The sequence below is a fragment of the Pleuronectes platessa genome, chromosome 17 (assembly GCF_947347685.1).
Source record: "Pleuronectes platessa chromosome 17, fPlePla1.1, whole genome shotgun sequence".
Taxonomy (NCBI): domain Eukaryota; kingdom Metazoa; phylum Chordata; class Actinopteri; order Pleuronectiformes; family Pleuronectidae; genus Pleuronectes; species Pleuronectes platessa.
Genome location: NC_070642.1, coordinates 12,400,141 through 12,417,655, shown reverse-complemented (window position 1 = coordinate 12,417,655; position 17,515 = coordinate 12,400,141).

The window sequence follows — 17,515 nt, the reverse complement described above, 5'->3', positions numbered from 1 at the left end:
AATGCGTGTTTGGTGCGTTCACACATTTAGTTAAAGACATCTGATCGGATCCCTCAGGATGTGACTAGAGACAGAGACACAGCCTCATTCTGTCAAAGGTGAAAAATTCAGCCAAACGGCCCCACAAAAGAAAAGTGAACACATTCATATCAACTTGTTAGCATCTCAGTATACAACACAAAAATTTAACGTACAATGTATTACTTTGGCCGCTAGGGGTCTCTTAATCAGAACAATAACAAAAGACATAGTTTGATGACAATGTGAGGCAGCGTGGGACCATGGGGGTTGTTGTCAACACCACCATTGCTGGTGAAAATCTACCTAGCTAATTCTATTCATATATTAAAGTTTAATTCAGGCAGCAACAGCAATGAATAATCGTGATCCATGACAAGTGACCAATACAAACTGTGGAAAGAGAAAACAGTAGACTGGTTAACTGGCCAGCAGTGTGTTCAACCTTGATCATACATTGTTTGCCCCGGATGTTATGCCGGCTACATCTGCCGTCAAGCCATGTTCTGCTCAGCCCTCGTCATTTATCCAATGGGATCATGCTGCAGTTGTCCCAGCATGCTCCCCCACAACAGCCATTCCCAATCCGACCAGCCTGTCACTCTTCCCAGCCCGCTGCCCCCTTTTTACAAATCCATAAGCCTGAAGTAATTTACAAGTTCCATTTTCTTGTGAGTCTGTGTTCTACCAAAACAAATCATAGGAGCATTAAGATGACTGAAATTCCTGTAATCTTAAAAAAATATTTGCTGGCTGACCTAAGCTTATTACCTAATATGTATCTAAATAAACAAAATAAAAACAATTACATTTATTCAATACAAATTGAGACTGAAGCCAGCCAAAATACCCTCAGCTGTTCACACACAAACCTCAGCACACTACAAACAGTGTTGTTTGGGGGTTAGCAGACTTAGTAGCTGTGCCGGGTCAACACACATTTCTTTGTGAGGTGACGAGCAGAGCAGGCTGACATGTTCAGAGCTGTTTCACTTTGTTTCCTCCTTATACACAAACAGTGTCCCACTGTCAGCACTCCATCCTTCAAATACCAAAGGGCCCCCTCAAGAGCGGGGGCCTCTAGTCAGGCTCCACGATTTTTCCTGTAGCTCACGTCTCCAAGGAAGGAAGTTTTACTCTAACTTCTCTTCAAGCAGCCTTAACATCCAAGATAAAAAGATACAAGATGTAAATATGCTGCTACACTGAAAATGTGCCTTTAAGGACCATTCCCACTTCCCCCCCTCGTGTCTCGTGACATTGGGATTGCATTACGCTCTGACTGACATGGAAACACCCTCTCTGATTTTATTTTGCCACTGGTAGTCAATCTCTCACCCTGTAAACCTGCCGCCCTGTGTTAGTCGGAGTGTTCTCACAGGTTATCACTCTCACAGCTGTTTCTTCTCGTTCGCCTGCTGTAATTTAAGCTAGTCGGCAATGATAATGGATTTAGAAGGTCCTTTTTTAACAACGCTCGGACCAGATGTGCTCAGCAGCCTCAGGATACGCGGCTAAGTATCACTTTGTTTTCATTTCGTCTGAGGTGGTCTTACATTTTCAGACAGGTAAGGCTCACCTGGAGGTCCCCGCCACGCCTCTTCATTACGCTTCACTTTCCCATCCTTTGCCCTCAACTGATGGTTCTTATCCCACCTCTGTGCATGGGAGCTCCCAACTCATCTGATCCTCTCCAAACACTTTCTTCACAGCTTATCCTGAAAACTCCAACCTTGAGCCTCAGCAGCACATCAAGGTGCTGACAATCTTATTTTCAAATAGATTAGATTCCTCATTTCTTTCACAAAAAGTGATCCTTTAGTCTTCACAAAGCTTCTTTTCTTAAAGAAACAGTTTAAGATTTTGGGAAGTACTTGTATTTGCTTTCTTGCCATGAGCTGGATGAGAAGATACCTCATATTTGAAGGCTAGGATGATGCTACAGCCAGGAGCTAGATCACGTTTGTCCATATTACATAAACTATTCAAACATTGAGGTAATACGTGAACTTTAAAGGTGATGGTAGATGTTTTTCTCTTTGGACAAATGCAGTTTCTCAACTAAACTATGAGTTTCTTCCATCTATAGCTTTGTATTTAAAGAACCAACATGAGTGTGATATCAATCTTCTCATCTAACTCTTTCCCACAATTTCAAAACTAAATACTAACATGTTTAAGGCATCAATAATCTTCTAACTAAGTGTGTGACGCATCACTGAACAGTGTCAGGGGCACTACAATTTTTTGTAACTTTCCGCATTGTTTCAAAGGCAAAGACTCTTCTTTTGTACAGCAATTGACCAATTGTGCAGAAGTGATTATTTTTCCTTTTTGCAAAAAACACCATGAATCACTTTGAGGAGGGCTTGTCTGAGAATTTCCCCATAAATCCCCATTTGTCCTCACTGCTTGCTGCGCATTATTGTTGGAAAACCCCGAATTATGAGTCATGTTTTGCTCTTTCTTCTCATCCTGTGGTATACATGTGATCTTTTTCTGACTTTTTTACTCTTTTTACTTTACCTTAAGTTGAGCAAGACATGTGTAACAGGTATGAACACATTTAACCTCAGAATTTCTTCAACCAAGTCAGCACAATCTATCTCCTTCCTCCAAATGCAGAACCTGTTGTTATTACTCCATCGAGCATTTAGAGAGTGATAGACTCGTTTAAGAAGATTTGAGATTAGACGATTATTCGACAAATTGGCCTGACTCCACTTAAAGATCCTTCAAGAGTCTGAAAAATGTGAAAAGCAATTTGAGCAGGTGAATGAATCCTCCTCTGTATAACGAACAAAGGTGAGACTAGAGACCTCGCTACCGCTTTATGAAGCCTCTTAACCTAAATGACCACAAAGCCAACATTTCTACACTCTTAACCTTTCCCAGATGTGCGAGTCGACAGCGAGACGAGGGCGTGGACGAGGTAGGTGCAGCAGCAGCGAGATGGGAAAATGGTGCTGACAGGGAGAAAGGGAGAGTGGAGCGGTGGGAGAGGGAGAACACTGCTGGGTGAGTGAGGAGTAGGGGTGAAGAGGCTGTCACTGCCTCCAGGGCTGAGACGGGGGGCCATAGGTGAGAGAGATGGCGGCCTGTGCTGTCTGTGTGGTGGGACCACAGGGAATGACAGAATAATGAGGATGAGCATCTTGACAGGAAATAAATACAGTGTGGGCAGGATCGCCGAGAGGCAGCGAGCCAGACAGTGTTGAAAACTACAATAAACAGTATACGGGTTAAGAAAACTTCTCATAGTGCTGCTTTGTGACCTTTGCAGCTCAGACTCGACGTACGTAATTGAATCCATCCAGAGGGCATCATGCAGATACTCTCATTTGAGATGTTCCTGCAGGTTCCTTCATTTCATTTAGGAACTATACTGTTGACTTTATCCAATTTAATAAGACAACCTAATTAGAGACCATTATTGTAGAATGAATGGACCTTTTTTAGACTGAAACAATAAAAGTGTCATCAATCTTAGTCCTGGTCATGTTTGTTGAGGTTGTCGGGATGTCACTGTGCGGCTTGCATTCCATGTTGTTGTGTCGAGTTATTTGTTGAGATGTGTTGATTAACAGATGGGGCAGGGAGACCACCGGATACCTCAGTAGCTCCACATGCTTGACGGTCATTCATTCCCTCTTGTCATTTTTAGGTGGATATTTGAGAGGAAAAGAAAGAAAGGCATGGAGGTCACACGAAGAGGTGCGAGCGGTGACTTTGAAGAAGCCTCTCAGTATATGTCATTGTCAAGATTTTTCATCCGAGGCGACCTCTGCACCCCCGAGCAACACACACTATCTGCCCCCAACACTCCGCAGCGCTGCCTCTGACGGTGTCGAGGCACAGCATTTTTGTCATTCTGCTGAAGACATGACTTATGTGGCATCCTCTTTAGTTTGTGGCCCCTTCTTTATAGGAGAGAGTTGGCTTGGTTTCCCCAGCGTAACAAAAAAGACCAAAGAATTATTCGTCCGTGTTTAACTTGCACGAAAGCCTAGACCTACAATCTGAAATCTGTGTGTAGCCTCAGGTTTATTAGATATCTTCCCTTGATGTGAGTTTGATGTCCACCAGTGATTCCTCGCTAATGAAAGCAAATGACTGAGCTAATGCTTCCTGGCCGGCAGACCAGGATATCAGTCATACAATTCGTATTGCTTACTCACGACTGTCTACACAGAGAGCAGACGCCTATCGAAGAGCCGTGTGAGTAAAGGAAATCACAAGAAACAAGATGAAATGTAAAGAGAGAAGTCTGTTTCAGACAGTCAGTGTGGGTTACTAGAACAGATTTTTATAACTTTTTGCTTGTTTTGTTTTAGAAACCAATTTTCTAGAAGACATCACTCCAGCTGGTTTCATGTTTGGATAAAATTGAAATCCAAATAACTAGGGCGACATTTCACAGTTGATCCAAAGGCTACAGCCGGGTTCCAGACCTCTAAAACTCTGCCCAGATTTCTGCTTTTATCATTTTATTTTCTCCTGCACTTCTCACGTGTCTGGTGCTGGTCGTGTTAGAGCTTTATAGTAAGGATTAGGAAGTAAGTCAAGTCTCTTATGTCAAATCTCTTGTGTTTCTTTCACTAATCTGAAAAAATCTGTTTCAACAGCTTTCATGTCAACTGAAAATGGCATCAAGATGTAGAGTTGGACAGACTATGGGATTTGAGAGCTTTTGACGATAAGGGCCAACACCATTCTTGATATTGCACTTCCACAGAAGAATCTATGCAAGCTCAAATAAAGATGTTGCAAACATTTTACTGCCTTCTTCACATGGGATGGCAAAAAAAAGTTTATGTCTAAAGGCCTCATAAGGATTCTTTGCATGAATGTCTACCGCACATGTGAGTAAGTAGCTAAAGCTGAGGCTGATGGGAATTTGATTCATTTTGCATGTGTTTGGACAAAGCTGTTGGACAAATTTTAAATTTTGACCAGATGATGATGAAATGCAACATGAAAGCAACAAGAGTTTATCTTCTCTGTGTGAGAAAGTGTAGGTGGCTCTTTTTGTGATGCATATAGAGAATGTCAGACGATCATGAGTATTTGTCCTGAATTGAGTTTTGTTACTTTCGGAAGATTCCCCAGAGATTTGAAATGCCTGTTCAAAATTTCATGACAACCCATCCAGTAGTTGTTGAAGTAACAATGCCAAATATAAAGTAGTATATGTGTTAAGGGAGAATCCAACATACATTTGTACTGTGTGAATTCCTGACATATCCCGGCCTCCATAGTCAATATTCAAGACAAAGTTTCTGTACCCTATGTTGAATTAAAGTGTTGCCACTTCTCGTAACTTTGCTTCTGTACTCCATTGGAGACTTTTGTGACTTATTGGTTGTACAAATTCTGTATTTTAGCCTCTATGTTATTACGCATGTAGGTTTACTTGCTAACTTTGAATTATTGAGTGGCAAAGAAACCCATTTCTGTTGTTTAATTTGTGTAGGAGCTCCACCTATGTACATAAATAACCAGAGGGTTTTGCTATATGGCTCTTTCTGTCTGCATAAACAGACACCGCCTTAAAAGATATTTATTGTCCAGCCCTTTTCATTATGTTACAATGAATAACAACCCAAGCCTCCACTAGTTACATTGCGATTTAAAATCATGGGAAGCATGAAAAACTGATGCCACATGTAAGATTTTCCCCGGCAGCAAAGTTTTCCTTTAGTCCTTAACAACTCCTGATTACACTGATAAAAATTCCATTATCAGTTTTGACAACGTTAATGAAGATGCCGAATACGAAGTTGATGCATGACTGCACGTGTATTACAAAGTACATGTGTTTTGAGAAAAGTTCTTCGATTTTAAGGGGTAAAATAGCCATGGCTGTGCAACAGGCATGAAATTAGAGCAACATCCATGACAAATATATGTTCCGTTCTATAGCATGCAGACATAATATCCCTTCCGTGTGTTTTAGTGAGCATGTAATGCAAAGTGGTGTTGCCAAAGGGAGCGTGTGTCTACTCATCAACATTATCTTTAGTTATCTAGAAAGTGATATTATTCTCCATGTTTTTGTAAATGTGACCACCATGCTTCTATGGAAAAGCGGTAATTTAATTTCCAGCAGGGCCCCCCGGTCCAGAGAGGCGTACTCTGGTTGGAGCGGATCCACCAGGATCCCCTGCCAGCATGTTAAGATCACAGACCAAATACAGGCTCTCTGCTGGGAGCACCGCACGACTCTCACCCCGTGTACATGTCTTTAATAATGAAAGGCCTTGATTGTACCTGCAGAGGATGACAATCTCAATTTTACTTCCATGTTTAAAGGCTGGATGTGACGGCTGAGCCCGCGGCCATGGGCCCTGAGGTCCTGCCAAACTTTTACTGTGTTCCAAACCCATTTAATGTGGATACAACAAAAACAATCGTATGTGCTTAATAGGTCAATGGGGATATAGGGTTTTTGGGATTTTCATTATCCCTCAGTTCACTGCTGGGATTCAGCCATATCTTGTGAATGAGGTAAGGAAATTACACCCCTGTGTGGGATTTAAGATAACTGTGTTTGTAGTACTTCCAACAGAACAATTTAAACATAGTGCAAGGATTCTGGCCATTGTAAAGCTTCAGACTCATGGAGTAAGCTGCTGTGTTTCAGTTTGTCAGAAGAAAATTTATTTAAAGATTACACAAACACTGCGAAAAACACTCCTTTCTAAACACACACCCAAGGGGGCTTGTTTTTTTCTGATTGGCAGTCAGTGTGATTGCAATCTGGCGAACGTCCCAGGGAAAAATGCTCAGAGACAAGTTTCAGACACAGTATATGCTCAGGTTAGAGGTTGTCTGTGTCTTGTTCAGCGGAATTAGCGCCTGGATAGACAGCTTACTTTTAAATCCTCTCCAGAGTCATGCAAAGATATGTTAGGACATCAAATACTGACCCAAAACAGAGAGAACCAGGCTGACGTTTTTTATATTTGTTAACACTGCTCAAAATAGACGGAAAAGTCAGGTTATTTTAATTCTCGTGTGCAAGCCTTCTCTTTTTGGTTGAGGTCGCTGTTACCGTAGAAATGTTTACCATACTAGAATATCATGTCAGCTATGTTCTTGTCATGTAGCGTTACATGTAAATGAAAGTCTCAAGGGGTGAAAACACTACAAGGTAATGTGCAGGAGTCTAGTGCTAGTAAGGGCAAACTTATGGGTTCACAAAAGTTAATGGGATGTGCATGCCTTTTTTTCCTGTTTTCCAAATTTTTTTTTTTTAATAATTTATGGTCACAACGTTCAACTCTTTTTAAACCATTTCCTGTACCATCAATTGAGGTAATGAATGGGAAATGTACTTCTGAAACCCAAGACTACTTCTCAAAGTTGGCTTCCACTGTCGATTAACTTGTGGACCAACATAAAAGTGCATGATTCCTAAGATCAAAAACAACGGGCAGACACAACTACGGACAATCTTACAATCAATTGAGTCTGTTTAAAATGACATGTGAAATACAACCTCTAGATCTGTAGTGATTTACATGATAATATTTGCTGTTAAAAAGAATAAAACCTGCCTAAGATACTCTGGAGCCTTCACTTACCTGTAATAGAGTTGCAAATATTTTGACAGTGTGTGTGGTTAATGATGTCGGACTATCCTATTACTAGTGGCATGCAAACTCTATACCGCCTGTCAGTGAGCGCTCTGCTGCCCGGGGCTAGGCAGATATTACTTCAGGGAAAAGAATCTCATTCAGCAGGCAGGTAATTCTGCCGTCTCTGTCCTCAGAGACTGTTGTCTGCTGTCTGGATTTGAACAGCGGTGCTCACAGCCCAGAGCGCCCAAATCTAATATGATTTTCTGGATGATGACAAAGGTATGTCTTCCTTGTAAGTGTGGTCTATTGTGGTAAAGATATAACATGTCTGCTTCACATTATGCCGAGCCTCCCAAGGTTTTAGCCGGTAACTCATTCAACATACAGCTCCAATAATCAGACCCACATTTCAGCTGCAGGGAGCGGGGAACTTGCTGGGCTGCGATGTATGAGGTCCAGGTACTGATCATACTGTCAATTTGCAGCGGATGGTTATTCTCTGTTGGTCTCATGGACCAATTATTAATATTCTACAGTTGTCTCTCTGTGTTATAGTGAATAGTCGGGAAATGTGATCAGTTTTGAGTTTGATATGAAGATTATGTCATTGAGATAAATATGTAGCTGGAGTCATCATGAATTCTAGAAATCGGGGGGAAACAGTTAGCCAAACTCTTTCCAAAAATAATGAAATCCTCCTACCATAACCTACAAAGCTCTCTGTTTAATACTGTATGTCATATCAACATGTTGGCTCTGCACAATGACAGAGGACTAAATCCTTGACTGTGTTTCGGCTGGGACCTGTAATTTTATATAGCATCTTAATTAGTAAGATTTACAAGTGATGCTGGGTGGACTTTTTTAAGCGTTCTAGTCTTTCTGCTGAGCTAAGCTACTTGGCTGACAACCAGGGTTTCATATTAACCGAACAAACATGAGAGCGGTATCAATGTTCTCATTGAGTTCTGGAAAGAGTATATTTCTCAAAATGTCAAACTGTTCCTTTATGTTTACACATCCTGGTTTTAGTATCTCGAATGAACATGCAATATAAACAAAAGAACACACGAGTGCTTAGATAGTGTCTCTAATCGCTAATAGTGGCATGGATTGTGTCCGGCTTTCATTCAACTTTTGGCTCTGCATGGAGCGGAGACACCAGATCTTTTTGAACTTTCAAAGAAATCTTCCTCAGATCAAATATCTGCAGATTTCCTGGGGATCAGCTGTAGATGAGCTCCAGTAGTGATTGAATCGCACAGAATACTTACACAAACAGCAGAGAGAGCTCCCTTAACATCTAACAGGTGGAGCGGTCAATGCAAAAAGATTTTCCTCAATCAGTATCGTGGAAAAATGTGTTGTACATATATGTGCACAATAAGGCAGATAAACCAATGGCATGTGCTCCAGGAGAATGAAAACAAGTTGTACAGGACGGGCCACTCACTATTTAGTGTTATATTATCAGTGATGAAAGAAAAATACATACACATATACATGTCCAATACACTGTTTGTTAGTATACATACGAGTCTGTCAAAATAAAGTTATCCTTGGATAGCTAGTATGAGATGAGCCGAATAAGTATCTATTTAAAAGTGGAACACTTCTCCCTGTAGGGAGTGAATGACTGACATGATCCAGATGTAGCAATTTTTAGGAGAAACCTAAACACAGAAAATGGACTCAGACTAAGACTAGATGATGGCAGCAGGCTCTCATTCAAGGTATGTTATATTAAATATTTCCATCCATCCATTTGTTATCTATACCGCTTTTTCCTTTAAGGGAAAGGGAGCCAGAGCCAACTTCAGCTGATATTCAGCAAGAGGCGAAGTACAGGGTTGCCAGGTCGCTAGCGCATCCCAGGGCCGACATAAACCATTGACTCTCAAAATCACACTATGGTGAATTTAGAGTCTATCAGCTTAAAACCCAAGCTGAGGGAAGTCTGTCCAATTCAAACTCAGGAATACGTGATGATAGAAAATAACATGGCTAAATTGCAGGGTGGTCCCTACTGGCTGTATGCCGGCCAGGGTGAACACAACATGCATTTAGTGGTTATGTGTCATCCCTGTCATGCATCGTCTTTTGAGAAAAAACAAGCGAATGCAGAAAGTTGTGCTTTCCAGGAGAAATTGTCAAAATATATGTGGTTGAAGTAAAAGAAAAAGTTGTGAGAAAGGCCAATCTTGAGCATCTACATACAGTTGGACATTTTTATGAAGATTAGCTCTTGGATAAAGTTGAAGCTCTTCAGAGGAGTTTGAAAGCCCCTCAGAATGTTTCTAACAGGACTAAATTCTGACACAGGCCCTATGTTTATCGTGAGCAGCTAAGACGATGAAACGTCAACCAGAAGAAACATTTGTGAAGGAGCCTTGTTGCAGTTAAGGAGTCAAATTGTTCTTCAGTTCTTCCCGTCTTTAAAAACTGACAGTTGCAAATCAAATTCCACTCAAGATTGACTGATTAAAACCTAGAGAACTAGCTCTTAACATCATCTTCATCACTACCATTTGACATCAGAGGCCCCACCAAACGGGGCAGTTCCAAAGGCCTGAATGCAATAAGTGCTGTTCACCTGTTAAATGATTTAGTATGGCCATCGAAGGATGTTATAAAAACTGAATGGTCCTTGATAGGTTCCTCACTTGTGTTCAGGTTGTCTAGGCCATTCAACAGGCAAAGACAGATTTCATGGCACGGACTACATCATTTCAGAAAGTTAGCATTTAGCGCAAAGCATTAAAAGCATTCGATTCGGTTTAAGTTTTCCTGAGGTAGGCTATATCACTTGTGTTTTCCCAAGGATCTTAAAAAGACTATCCAGGACTCCATGAAGATCTTCTCATGAAATAAATCAGTGACAGTGAAAAGATTACCCCTGCTAAAAAGAAACAACACACCGGTAGACAACATCTGTGGGGTCAAATCATGAAAGAGCCCAGGGTGCACTGATCAAATGTAGGAACATGAGGGACCAGAGTCTTTGATGCCTTTGTAGTTATTTTGTTCCCTATACGAGCAAATGGGGAGACTCTCTGAGCGGGACGTTTATCAGATATAAAGAGAGTTAAATCAGCTGAGAGGACTTTGTGTTTGTTCTCAGTGGTACTTCACAGTGTTTCTGTGTTTCCTCGCTGTTAATTCACCTCTTTAATCCCTTTCTTTCTCTTTTCCAGCAGCCCACAGCCCACGAACGTCCCCTGTGAGCTCCCGGTGCTCGGGCTACATTATGCTCACCACAACAAAGAGACATTGCACATTTGTAAATGGGCTGCTGCCAGTTGGACAGGTCTTTTTAAACAAGCTTTTTAGCAGGGGTAAGGAAGTCGGCTCCTCTGAATCGCAGCAGCCAACAGCGTACGTTGAGGGTGAAATGTGTCGTCTTGTCCGATTTAATTCGATATTTAGATGTTTTCCACAGCTGACACCTTCCTCCAAAGCCAAGTGATGCAAGTCCTAAGTGTCTATTTACCGATCTTCAGTGTCGAGTGAGATCCTGCAGATTTCTTTTATCATCACTGTGATTCTTGGGAGATGTAAGTTTTATTAATAATAACATTGACTTGTTTCTCATCCAAGTTTTTTCCCTTGGAACCTTTTTTTTTTGCTGTGTGGGAATGAATGTATGATTTCTATTTCAGCCAGATGTTTAACACTGAGCCTTTTTATAAGACCAAATAAATCCAACTATCATCAATTTTTATGGTAGTTTTTATGATAAGTTTTTATGGTAAAAGGAATTACCATTGCCAGTTAGAGCACATAGAAAATAATCATTCATAAAATACGATATGGAAATATTATGAATGAAATTTAAAACAATCAGTATTTTTGATTCTACAGCCTTAGTCTGGCATCACAAGTAGCACACGGAGGCTAACAGTTACAAAACTTGAACACACTGTACCTATCCAGGTGACTTGTTTGAGTGCTTTTCCATTCAATAGACTGCAAATAAAGATGAACGGCATGACAGCTCGCCAAAAGTGAAGCCAAAATGTCTTGATCGCCACCTGGTTGCTATTTAGAGCATAGGTCATAAATCCTTCCTATTGTTCGGGACATCAAACTAAAAAAGTCAAAGCATAAAGACGGTTTCTATCCAACTTTAAATTTCTCTGTCAAAAATGGATTTTAATTGGTTATTTGATGTTATACAAACAGGATCAAACATCATGATTGACAGCTGCCTCGCAATTGGGCAGGACCTCGCTTTATCCTCTTGTCACTGCTGTTCAGACCCTGGTTCCAAGTGTGCAAGATGGCAGTGTTCGTATCCAGGATATTTTGGCGTCTGGATAGTTGGAGGAAGTGGATACGTCGTCCATCTTTTATACAGTCAATGCTCCATTCTCAACGGACAGCTTTGACCTGCACGGTGAAGGTCATGTGACCCGACAGCTGGCGGTTTCAGTTGGCAAATCTTTGCCTGTGGCCTCACACGCTGTCTGGTTGAACTGTAGAAGAAGGTAAACCGTGACAAGGACAAAACTGAAAATGCCCTTGACAAAGACGTTGTATGGTGAAACGGCAGTAAGTTATTTTTTAACCTGTACTTAAGTTTTGACAAATTGCAATTTGAACAATGCTAATATTTAAAATACTGCAATGATTACCAGAGAAACTTAAGAAAGCACTTCCCTCTGAACTTTTCATCCAGGCTGACTTTGAACGCGACATTATCATAACCTGACGATTATAAGAGGGTAGTGTGTCGGCAAAATAATAATACAGTGATAGTGCAACAACACAATGAAGACCTGCTGAACATAATAGATTTATTTTGTGAGCATATGTATGGTAAAACTGTTAATATCTATATCATTGCTGTATAAGAAGTTGTAAAATGGCCTTTTTATCAATACACCATGTAACTGAATTAAATAAATCTTAATTGTATGCTTATATGTGCTTTTAATGTATTTGCCACCCATTACCATAGGCCAAAACACCTTAAAAAGAACTGCCTTGCCAGTACCTTGACTTTACACTAATTGGAAAACACAATAAATAGTGCAAGTCCTGACCCTGACCCCTACCAATTTAATCCAAATTTGATTAAAACAGCCCGAGTTATCGCTCTGACAGACAGACAGACAGACAGACAGACAGACAGACAGACAGACAGACAGACAGACAGGCAGACAGACAGACAGACAGACAGGCAGACGGACAGACGGACAGACGGACAGACGGACAGACAGGCAGACAGGCAGGCAGACAGACAGACAGGCAGACAGGCAGACAGAGAGACAGACGGACAGACGGACAGACAGACAGACAGGCATGCAGGCGCCACCAATTATGATACACCCAAGCTACGTGATATAAATCATAAAACTCTGCAGTCAAACCCAAAGCCAATTGGTCTATGTATTCAATATAATTTTAACCATACGTTATGGTTTAATCTCTCAATTGTATTGTTGCCATAATTAAGGTAATTATATACAAGGAGTCACAGCCATTAAAAGTCTTCCTGTTCCAGCTGACCTCGGACAAGGTGCTTCCTGATGATGACTGTAAAGCAATTGGTTCAAGAGATTTTGGGGAAATGGGGGCGAGTTCAATGTGCAGTGCAGTTATCCCTTTAATTGCCACTTGTTGCCACAATGGCCACAAAAGTTACACAGTTCCACTTTAAAGTATGACTCTGTCTGCCAGTTAATGCTGGTCCTGAAATCTGAAACATGGCAGCTGTCAACTTTTAATTTGATCATGAAGCATACAGTTGGTTATTGCAATCAGTCGTCATAATATGTTCTAAACGGAAAGACTTAAACGCATGTCGGCCCTCCCACTTAATAACAAGCAGTTGTTAGAAATAGAAGCTCTTCCTTTATCAAGTGCTCAGTCCTGTGTTTTCCAGTGATGGAATTTGACTGGAGAGTTTGCCTTGTGTTTGACTGCCCAGTCCTTTACAGGCCTACATGTGAATGAAAAGGAGATGGAAGGACTTCAGGTTTGCTTCTTTTCAGCGTCCAACCTTTTGTCGCATCATATGTCTTTGTGTGACTGAATGTCTCCCAATTAAGCCCAATGTAGAAGTACTGGAGAAACACTTGACCGATTGCCGTCGACTGTACGACTTCTTCTCACCAGGGCAAGGCATGCACTCTCGCTCGCACACACACACACAGGAAGAAGGGTTTTTACGTTCTCATTCAGAGGGTAAGATGTATTGGGCATGGTGTTAAAAATACAACAAAAAAGACGGCAGTAAAAGTTTTTTTTTTAAAGACGGTCTCAAGTTGTTTCCATGAATGACCCCCAACTGGGAGAGGAAGAGAACAAGTCACAAAGATTATGTTCCCCATGGTGGGTGAGGGAAGTTTATTAGGTCTGAAAACACATTTCTCCCAAGGAAAAGTCATTAAGGGTTTAATTGTTTTTTCTTTCTAGTTGTAAAGAGGACACTGTTCATTCATATATCCAACCATCATAACCTTTGTTTTACATCTATGCTACAATTTATTGAAAGGCGTCAATTCTATATATGACTTGTACCTGAACTGCCTGAGGTGTAGCAATAACAGAAACCTGTTATGCTGTAAAAGTTGTGAAATTGTTGATAACGCTTTATTATTTAATCTACAAGGTCTTGATGACTGGGGCAGGCTGCTGCGGGGTTACAGTCTACAAGAGGAGGGAAGCAGTCACATAGATTCACCTGGTAATCACTACTGCCCCCTGCTGGGCTACAACTGTCTCCAATGGAGCCTGCTCTCAGTTCTATACTTTTCAACTTGTTAACCCACTTCCAGTCACAGTGGGAGACAGAAGAGACAAATGAGGGTCATTAAAATCCTGCAAGTACCTTGTGTGACATCAGGATACTTTTTATGCAACGTGTGGGGACCATAAAGGTAGAGGGGGTACAGATCGTCTAGATATATTCCCACCCTCTAGTCCCATTGTGTATTTTAGTGTGTGAAAACTGTAGGTAAAATTGTTAAACCAGTTCACATTTTGGTGAAATAGGTAATAATAATGAGTCATGTGTTGTACTGTAGATACGCCAGGCAACTTTAATCAGCACCCTCCATTGAAAAACAGATTTTGAACCTTGTTTGATATATGATACAAGATATATATCACGAACAAACTAAGCAGTCAATGCAATGACTGCTTAGTTTGTAAAGTAATTCCACCTGAGAACTGCAGTGTACCAGTGACAGTCTAAAGTCAAGGAGCCTATTAGATCAACTTGCAGGGTGAGGCCTTGCTCTGATACCACCTCATAATGCTACTGCTGAGCGAGGAGTATCGGAGGACAAGTCAGGTGAACTATCTGTGTTCTGTACGCTGAGTTAGCTAAGATAGCGAGACCAGAACAGGCACTTAGGACAATACTTCAGCGACCATTTGCAACACATTATTACCTGTTAACATTAAGATAACGATAATTGTTTTGCAGTGGTAAAATAAACATTGAACATTGGCCTGATTCGACAGGGAAGCAAAAATATGCAAGTTACCCTATGTTTAATATTGTGGAACCTCAGTTGATATTCGAATGATAAATACGTCTGATATTTATTTTTTTGAGGTAAGTAGGAACTCTTGAAGATGGTTACATTATTAAGCAATGAACCCTTAAACATATATCTGGACTGTGCAGATCGTCTGTGTGGTGTTGATGTATGGAGCTGGGTTTAAATCTTCAGTTGTTTGCTAATCGTCCAATATGATTCCATGGCTGTCTGCTTTTGGGGGGGAGTTGATTGGGGAGAACAAAGTCAAACACCAGCAACAACAAAGCCTCAACAGCTGAATACGCCGAGGCACCTCATGACAACCTCGCTGGCGTTACCAAAGTTGTTTTGAAGCCATCTCAAGTTTAGTGCCAACTGGCTGGTAACCAGCTCACTCCTGACTCATCAGCACCCCTTGGTCCACAGCTTCAACCCATGCCAGTTGACCTTGCAAAAGAAGAGCCTGTGCAGGTATCTAAATAAACCCAACTTGTTGGTGGCGTGAGGCATTTGTTTTGTAGTTCATTGTGTAACATTCTTATATTTATTTACCAGTGGAAATGTTGGGTCTAAATTGTTTCTTCGTCTACAGCAACTGGCGAACTGGAGCACATGAAATCAATGGTGTTGTGAAAGGAGAGATGTTTCTTGAAAATGTATCACAGCTTGAAAAGAAATACTCATACCTGTCAGATCTTGCAGATGTATTGAATTTATGATGATAAACCAGCTGCCTTTCCAAGATGCTGTTGATGTGCTGGGGCGCAACACAGCAGAAACAAACAGTATCATATTATACCATGTATAATCATGTAAATGTCATACCTTGTTATGCTATAAACTGCTTGGGCTTTGATTGACAGTTACAATGACGAAAAGATATATCTCTGCTCTTAACACGGACGAACCCAGATACCCCGATGACCCCGATAAAAGCAACTGTAGGCATATACAACCTGGGCAATAATCCTTTTTTGGAAGACTAAGTTTAAGGTCCCTGCACACGTGAACCCCCACTAAATTCAGATGAACCCTTCATCATTTTGTTCTGGAACTGGACCTTATGAGACGTGAGGAGGAACTGTCAACAACTCATTTTGCATGTAGGTCACGGATGAAAATAACCCTAATATGAAGGGACACCTTGTCTGAAGTATCTATGGTCAACATCAGCCAAGAACTGCTAGTTTGTCCAACTGTTTCACAAGCACAATGGTGACGTATCTCATGAATAAAAATGGTTTCAAATGCAGGTGAGAAAGTTGTCATCACGTTTGAGAGTACAGTCACACCAGAGCAGACCTTTACCACAGATTTAACATATCACTGATCTTAAGCTGCTCTATTCAAACGTCAATAGAGTCAATTAATTATGCACTTAATCAAACAATCAAACAAATTTTGGGGTGTTTTACCCACCAATGAGCCAGATATATCTCCTGTTTGATTTGTGAGGGTGATAATGTGTCAATGGTCTCTTTTCGATTTCCATGTGACCAAAATATCAATCATACAACTTAAAGAGTCAAATGAATTAATTCATTGTACCCCAGTTATCAAAGAGGATGAACGATTAGTTATTTCAGAAAAATGCATATAAAATGGTCACCTCATATGTCACATGACCACTTGCAGATGGCCTTTTAGTAAAGAGGACCGCAGCTGGCTAGAAACCATCTGGTCTTTGTGAGAATGCTGCTGCGGGCATCATAGCAACATGCACAAGGAGGAAGTTAAGAGCAGAGGCAGCCATGGTGGGAAACTAATCTGGCCAGGGCTGCAGGAATCTGCACAGCATGAGACATCCCTGCATCACATTAAAACATCGCTCCGAGCTTATGTTAATCGCTGGTTATATTTCTGGCTGTTGTTCCTACAGGTGGAACATGATTCTTTCATTTAAAACACATGCAGAGGGAGAATTCCTGATCTGTGACACTGATCCGGAAGAAAACAAATTAGTTGTCTCTTCTGTCTTTTCTGATCTGACCCCGTCTCTGCTTTAATTGACTTCCTTGTTGCTGGTCGGCGGAGGGACGAATCTTTGAAAGGTCAGACAAACAAAACCCAGCCAAAGGACACTGGACCTCGGGAGGTGCGGAACCAGTTTCAAACTAAAACAAAAACTACATCCCCAGCAGGAAGAAAATTGCAAGAGGAGAGGACAAAATGTTTTCAAACATCTGAAGAGGTTAGAGTTTTTTATTGAGTGTGTGTGTGTGTGCTCACAGACAGTCTGAGTGTGTGTGTGTGTGGGTACGTGTGTGAGAAGGAGGATAGAAGCTGCCACTCTCTGTGGGCCAAGCGGAGGAAAAATGGGGATAAGAGCCTCTTCAAAGAGCAGTGAATTTGTTGGAGAGGCCAGTGCCATTTAGCACGTACGCCCAAATAAGTACGGGAAGGGTAGTGAGTGAGGGGGGT